The sequence below is a fragment of the Myxocyprinus asiaticus genome, chromosome 49 (assembly GCF_019703515.2).
Source record: "Myxocyprinus asiaticus isolate MX2 ecotype Aquarium Trade chromosome 49, UBuf_Myxa_2, whole genome shotgun sequence".
Classification (NCBI taxonomy): domain Eukaryota; kingdom Metazoa; phylum Chordata; class Actinopteri; order Cypriniformes; family Catostomidae; genus Myxocyprinus; species Myxocyprinus asiaticus.
In genome coordinates, this window is record NC_059392.1 from 24,985,327 (window position 1) to 24,993,943 (window position 8,617).

The window sequence follows — 8,617 nt, forward strand, 5'->3', positions numbered from 1 at the left end:
GTACATATACAGTAAATGAACATACTTTCCAGAAGGCCAACAATTCACTAAAAATGTTTTTTTTATTGGTCTTATGATGTATTCTAATTTGTTGAGATGGTGAATTGGTGGGTTTTTGTTAAATGTGAGCCAAAATCATCACAATTAAAAGAACCAAAGACTTAAACTACTTCAGTCTGTGTGCACTGAATTTATTTAATACACGAGTTTCACAATTTGAGTTGAATTACTGAAATAAATGAACTTTTCCACGACATTCTAATTTATTGAGATGCACCTGTATATATATATATATATATATATATATATATATATATATATATATATATATATATATATATATAGACTAAGCTGTGTATTGCACATAATTATTGCTCAATGGGGCAATTTAACTGTTCATAAGATGGATAGCCTGAGGGAAAATACTGTTGGTGTGCCTGATGGTTCTGGTGCTCAGTGCTGTGTAGCGCCATCCTGAAGACAACTGTTCAAAAAGGTAGTGGGCAGGGTGAGTGGGGTCCAGAGTGATTTTTCCCAGCCCTTTTCCTCACTCTGGAAGTGTACAGTTCTTGAAGGGGGGGCAGCGGGCAACCAATGATCCTCTCAGCAGTCCGAACTTTCCTTTGTAGTCTTCTGATGTCTGACTTCGTAGCTGAACCAAACCAGACAGTTATTGAAGTGCAGAGGACAGACTCAATGACAGCTGAGTAGAACTGTATCAGCAGCAGCTGTGGCAGGTTGAACTTCCTCAACTGGAGAAGGAAGTACAACCTCTCCCACTTCATGTCCTGTGAGATGGTAGTGCCCAGGAACCTGAATGAATCCACTGCTGCCACAGTGCTGTTTAGAATGGTGAGGGGGGTCAGTGTTGGGGTGTTCCTCCTAAAGTCCACTATCATCTATCATCACTATCAATGTAGTTAAGGTCAGGACTCTGTGGTGGCCAATTCATGTGTGGAAATGCATGTCGGGTGCACGCTTCCCTTCTTAACCTTCTTACCCATCACTTTGGAACAGGGTAAATCTGGACTCATCAGACCACATGACCTTTTTCCATTGCTCCACAGTCCAATCTTTATGCTCCCTAGCAAATTGAAGTAATTCTTTCCTATTAGCCTCACTAACAAGTGGTTCACTTGTGGCCACACAGCTGTTTAGTCCCAATCCTATAAGATCTCGTCACATTGTGCATGTGGAAATGCTCTTACTTTCATTATTAAACATAGCCGTGAGTTCTACTGTCGATTTTTTACGATGTGACTTAAAGCGTTTTAGAGATCTCCGATCATGATCATTCAAGATTTTTTTCCGACCACATTACTTTAGCGAAGCTGACAGTTCACCACTATCCTTTCAGGTTTTAATAATGCGTTGGACAGTTCTTAACCCAATTCCAGTGATTCCAGCAATCTCCTTTTTTTTTTCTTTATTTTTTTTTTCTTCTTGTTGCAGGCCTATAATTTGCCCCTTCTGAAATAGTGATGGGAAGATCAGATAATTTTACTGACTTGGATCTTTGAGTCTCATTCAGCAAAATGAATGAATCTTTATTCGTCATTTCGTTCATTTCATTCATTTGAGCAGAATTAAATTAAAATGTTGACCAGATGACTCGAGAGGTGAACTAATCATTTCTGTTTCCTGTGTGAGCAATGCATAGCGTATATACAGCTGTCACTTAACAAAAGAACAAATGACTCGGACCAAAAGAGTTGAAAGGTGAACTAATAATTTTTGTTTCCTGAACAGCGCCTATGTGGTTTTCACGTAACAAATGAACGGAAGTTACGCAATGCGCATGTGCGGCCAACACAAAATGAACAAATCACTCTCTGAGACTACTCGTTCTTCGGAGTCACATAAAAGATTTGTTCAAAATGAACGAATCGTTCATGAATGACCCATCACTATTCTGAAATACATTAACAACTTTTCAATGACCACGGGATTCGTCTTCTGACATGGTTGTTTAAGAAATGAGAAGCTGCACACTGCATTAGTTAAGGTTAAAAGAATTGTTGCCAGCCAAAACATATTAATTACTGCAATAATGATCCAATCATAGGCTCTTAAGTATCTACTTATTTATATCCAAATGGCGACTTGTTTTGGCCAGGCAGTGTAGAACGATGCTCTTAGAGCTCACTAGGAGTTGCTTGAAAAATTGGCTCTCACAGCTCTACCTTTCATCAATAATAATAAACCAAGCCAAGAACAACATACTGTATAGTTTAAACAGGATTTCAAAACTCCAGAAAGAGTGGGCCTTATTCACTAACTGTTTGTACACACATAATTGTGTGTGAAATTTGCGTACGCAAGTACAAAGTGTGCAATTCGTGTTTATAGTGATGTTTTTTGGCCTTTTGCTTTGGCAGCATCTTTCTCTGCACTTTTAAAACTGTACAGATGCGCTGGTGCTGAAAGACAGAGATGATTTGGGTATGTTTTATGCAGCTTACTAACTTTGTGCATGCCCTCCTTCATTTAGAAAACTCCTGATTCATTAACATTAGAACAAGTATACAAGTTTTTTTGTGAAAACTTTTCCTGTGCATATAAATCCTGTGCAAAATCCACGCAATTATTAGTGAATGAGGCTTACTGTCTCTATGTCTATCTCATATCATTAGAGCTGTCAAAATTAACGCGTTAACGAATGTGATAAATGTTATATCTTTAACACATTATCTTAAACGCGATTAATGCATTTTGCAATTTTGACATTAGATACTGTCATTTCATTCAGCTCCATTCTGAACATTGGGTGGGATATGTCGGAGCCTTTGCGATGTGTTCTGTCTAGGGTCATTTCACTGACCCACACACCACAAACACACACAAAACAGCAATTCCGTGTCAACAATTAATTGATAGAGAAAGGACCTCTGACAACACAAATACAGATGGGTCTTAGTCTTAACTATCACCTAAAAGCCAAACATATGATAAATGGCACTGGTGAGGGATCACGGTGGTAGGCTAGCTTGTTCTCCCGTGTACGGTCTGTCAACACGCTGGTCAGTTTAAACAATTTTTAATTTAAACACATTGCCGCTGATCATTCAAAGCCTCAGCTAATGATTACCGGACAATTCAGAAGTATAATTACATGGTCAGTGCCAGCGCTAAAAGCAGAACATTGGACATATTTGGAATGACATACTTCCATACTACTCATAGAAATGTCAGAAGCAGTAAGAGTAGTATGGGTAGTATGATTTAATGCCCATTGCAACGAATATTTAACCTATGGGCAAAGGTTCTTTAATTTAGCTAAACTCTCACTTAGGCTATGTATGGAAATTTTTACAAATTAGTGTTACATATTGTTTTCATTTCTTTCCTAATGTAACCGGTCCTGCTCGACCCACTCCAAGCGGGATTCGAACCGGTGTCAGCCGGCATGGGAGGCAGGCATGCTAACGAGGAGGCTAAAGGGTACAGCTTCTAGCGTCAGTCGCTAGTGCGCCTCTTGAGGCCAGGGGAGTGAAGTGTACACACTGCACAGCTACCTACCAGCTGGCTGCCATTACACTCAACCCCCTAAACCTCAATCCCATCCGGGTCATGGCAGCACTGTTACTGGTCCTGCTCTACCTACTCCGAGCGGGTTTCGAACCGGCGTCAGCTGGCATGGGAGGTGGGTGCGGTAACGAGGAGGCTGAAGAATACAGCCTCTAGCGTCAGTCGCTAGTGTGCCTCTTGAGGCCAGGGGAGTGAGGTTTACACACTGTACATCATGTTCCAGCTGGCTACTGTTACACTAAGGAAATAAATGCATTTTAACAGGAAAAGAAGTAGCAATATATAGTCAGTTTTAAGCACTTTCAAAATCTGCGATTATTCGTGATTAATTATTAAAATGCATGCGATTAATTGCTATAAAAAATATTTTAAGCACATTCAAAATCAGTAATTAATCACGATTAACTATGAAAAAGCATGCGATTAATCACGATTAAATATTTTAATCAACCGACAGCACTAATAATCATGCTCAAATGCTCAGACACATTCAAACAAGAACACATCATGCTTTTTCTAAAGATCACATATTAGCCTGTGAAGTTAGATGCAATCAAAGGATTAAATAATACTGGTGACCACCACTGAGAATAATGTCTTTCTCTGTTAATAAGACCCAGATGACCCTAACGAATGTAATCACCACACCTCAAGAGCTTAATGTTGCTATTTACATACATGGTTATTCCAACAATATTCAAAAGAATATTGATTCAGTTTGGCCACGATACCCTATTACAGAACAATATGACCTAGTGAGTTACTGCATGGCCAGTGGGGTCCAAAAGTCAAACCACTAGTGAAATTCATCTATTTTGTATTTTTCTAATTTAATATAAAAATTGTAGTCCCCTCTTGAAGTCCTTGTTGCTCCTGCATCACTTCTGCAGTGATCAGATCCTTTGCTCTTCCAGGAAAATAGATAATCTTTACCCTCCTACGTACTATACTTCTGATAGTCTCTTCTTGCCATGTCGGTATGGCAGGCAGATGTAGTTTCAACTGCAGCCGCAAAAAGCAAGTGTTAACATCCCCGTCTGCACATGTAATTTTCCACTTGCAGGGTACATTGAGAAAGTAGGCTATGCGGCACATACCGAAAAATAAATTTTGGTTCTCAAACTGAGAAATTAAAAAAAAGAAAAAAGTTTTGTCTGGAACAAGTGACGTGTGTGCATAAGGAGAAGAAATGTTTCCATTATGTTACTATTACTTTCGTTATTTCTGTCTTCTTTGAAATGAAAGGGGTGTCCATTATAAGAGAAATGTCAATTTCCACTACAGCACGGTTCAAAGCTGGTGTTTCAGTAGATTATCCTCACCTCTGTGTGGAACAGGGCAGGTATACAATGTCATCGCAAAGCATGTTTAACAGTATTTTTCAATGTTGTGAGAACTGCTGGCTGCTGACCTGATTTCACACCAGACAGCGCACAACAAAGACTGTTTCTGCTGTTCATAACGCTTTCCACAAATAGAGTACAAAAAAGGTCAAATGGTCAGCTAAAGGAGGTGTGTAACCTTTAGAAAATGTTGATCATCAGCATCAGGAGGTCAAATTATAAAAGTAGTTTTAACTACAGTTAATTTAATATCAATCAGATTATGGCAAAATTATAACATTTTAATTGTTCTATACAGTCTACAGGTTCAGACTTCTGATGTCTTTCTATGGTCCTAATAAAGTGCCAGACGTGGTCTTCTGCCGCCTCAAGGTTCAACATGTTGTGCATTCTGAGATGCTATTCTGCTCACTACAATTGTACAGAGCCGTTACCTGTTACCTTACTGTAGCCTTTCTTTCAGCCCGAACCAGTCTGGCCATTCTCCGTTGACCTCTCTCATCAACAAGGCATTTTTGTCTGCAGAACTGCCATCCACTGGATGTTTTTTGTTTTTGGCACCATTCTGAGTAAACTCTAGAGACTGTTGTGTGTGAAAATCCCAGGAGATCAGCAGTTACAGAAATACTTAAACCAGCCCGTCTGACACCAACAATCATGCCACGATCGAAATCACATTTTTTCCCATTCTGATGGTTGATGTGAACATTAACTTTAACTTTAGCTCCTGACCCGTATCTGCATGATTTTATGAATTTCACAGCTGCCACGCAATTTGCTGATTAGATAATCGCATGAATAAGTAGGTGTACATATGTTTCTAATAAAGTGCTCAGTGAGTGTATGTTTGCATTTGTGTGTATCCCAGTGTGCCAGGAAACAGTGTGGGAGGCCTTTAAGATCTTTTGGGATCGTTTGCCGGAAAAAGCTGAGTACCAAAACTGGATGAGAAAATGCCAAAATGGTAGTATCAGTGTGTTCGACATCGGCAGGAGCTTTAGCCAATCAGCTGAGCACCTCGCTCTGGTTACAAGTGTAAGGAAATATCCTCCTTTATGTAATGATAATGGGCAAATAATTCTCATATTGATCCAATATCTTGGTACTAAGGTACTGAGAAGTTTTAAAATGTAAGTGAACTAACTTTTTTTTTTTTCAGAGGGTAGGTGTGGATTCAGTAACAATAAGGTGAGAACTGCTTCTCTGTTGTTTTTACATTGTAACATGCTGCTTACACATTTACCTTGGTTGTATCATGTAAATTGCAAATAAATACCAATCAATGGTACATTAATAACATAATCATATAGTAAGATGGTATCACCATCTGATAACAATAGTGTACCATGTTATTGCCACAGTAATTTATGTAAGGGTAATATTGTCATTTAAATTTTGACACTGTTATGTTTTATTATCTTGCCCATAATAATCTGTAAATACACAGACACAAACAGGAACACATTTTACCACATTCAACTTTTTATCTAAAGTAGGATCATATGACTCCTATATTTGTCTTAGTGCGCCCACCAGCCCAAGACAACCTGAGTGCAGGTAGGAATCTTCACCCCAGTGGGCTGTTAATGGTCATAAAAAACACAATGCTACATACCTGTAGTACGGCTCTACAGCCTAAATATCCTGAACCATAGAATAAATAACATAATTTGGCAGTAATTTGATAAAATCATCTGCAAATATCCAGTGTGGCTCTAGTTTTGAGTTGTGAATTAACACATAGATGAAAGATATGAAACACAAGTTATTTCCAATGTTTTGCCAAGAAGCTAAAGTAGCTACGTTTGAACACACACTGGTGCTTTGTAGACAAAACTGCCCATTAATAGTTAAAGCTGTATATGGCTCCCTGACTTCAGAATGTGAAAATGTTGACTATATTTTGCTTTTAGTTCCTGCTACAGCTAGTTCACTTTCAGCTAGCTTTAGAGACGTACTGTAGCACTCCTATTTCAGTTCTTTTCCTGAAGGGTTGATAACTCAACGCTTTTGCCAAAAAGAAGTTTACATTTTGTAAATTTTGGGCAGGTTCTTGACCCTAACCATCAAACACATTCATGATTGTCTTCTCTCTCACAGCCATCAGATGACGACTACCTCGCCAACACAAGCAAATGTGGCCACAACACAAAAAGGTCAGTATAGTTCTTGACACTGTTGTTAACAACCAAAAAATCATTTTCAACATGGAGCTCTGTCCCCATTCCCTGTGTTTACAAATGCTTCAAAAATACTGGATTTTGATTGGATTTTGAGGGCTGTTTAATTAAGCTATGCTCTGATTCATCTGTATATTTACACTCTGCATGAGACATACAGCCACATCAACAATGGCCTACTGCTTCCTGGTGCAGGCAATACAGTCGTCTCAGAATAGACATTAATCCATTTTAGTTACTTATTGGCTGCTAATAAAGCAAAGGTGTCAGGATCTTCAGACAATGCTCTGCCATTTAGTCAAGTGTAACTAAATGTTTGAGTGTCAGCTTAGCCTCAACAATAGGCTATATGGAGGGCCCTGATAACCTCAAGATAACTTTACTTAAATGAATTTACATGTATTTCTGCACTGGTGATGAATTAAGGGCATGGTGGACGAAATCAACAGTAGGGTAACATGCAAGATTCTAATATTATGCAAACTTCCTCTTATGATGCAAATGTTCTCTTTTTTCCACATCCTCTCTGTCTTTCTTTCTCTTTCCAACACTATTTGTCTATCTTCCTTTAACTTTCCCCAACCAGTCAGTATTCTGCTTCCTGAGGCAGTGATGGAATCACAGGGTATCACACTGCAGACCATTGCAGACCTAATCACAATTACCACTCTGGCTGAAGAGCCTGACGTCACACTTGGAGTCACCCAAAAGCCTGATCTTACCACAGATTCATCAGGGATAAGCATTAATACTCCTACAGAACTCATAAGAGAGGCCACTGAGAAATATCATTCAGAAACTGAACCGCAGGTGGGACCGGATGCTCCTGAAGGTCCTGTTAAGACAGAAGATGCTACCGTTCAACATGTAGTGGTTGATGTTGTCTCAAAACCTACATTAATGACCGCTGATAGTACTCCAGAAGATTTTACTTCAGGACAATTTGAGCATGATATTCCCACAACCTTTGAGGACTCATCGGAGATTAGTACTACTTATCCTACTGTCGTCACCAGTGAATCAATTGAAGACCTTATTTCAGAAACTGAACTGGAGGAGGGACAGGATTTTACTGAAGGCCCGATTACGACAGCAGATGTTACCATTCAACATGTAGAGGCTGGCATTGTCTCTGAGCCTACTTTAATGACCACTGATCCCCATGACTCTACTTCGGAAAAAAATGAACCTAATCTTCCCACAACCTTTGATGACTTACCAGGTATAAGTACTAATACTCCTACAGTGGTCACCAGTGAATCCACTGAAGAGCTTAATTCTGAAACTGAACTGAGGGTGGGACTGAACACTACTGAGAGTACTGTTAAGACAAAAGATGTTACCATTCAACGTGTAAAAGTTAGTGTTGTCTCCGAGCCTACATTTTTGGCCACTGGTAACACTCCAGTAGATTCCACCTCTGAAAACTATAAGCCTGATCGTCCCACAACCTTTGAGGACCCACCAGGCATAAGTACAAGTATTCCTACAATAGTAACCAGTGAATCAACAAAAGACACTATTTCAGAAATTGAACTTGAGGTGGCAAAGGACACTACCAAAGGT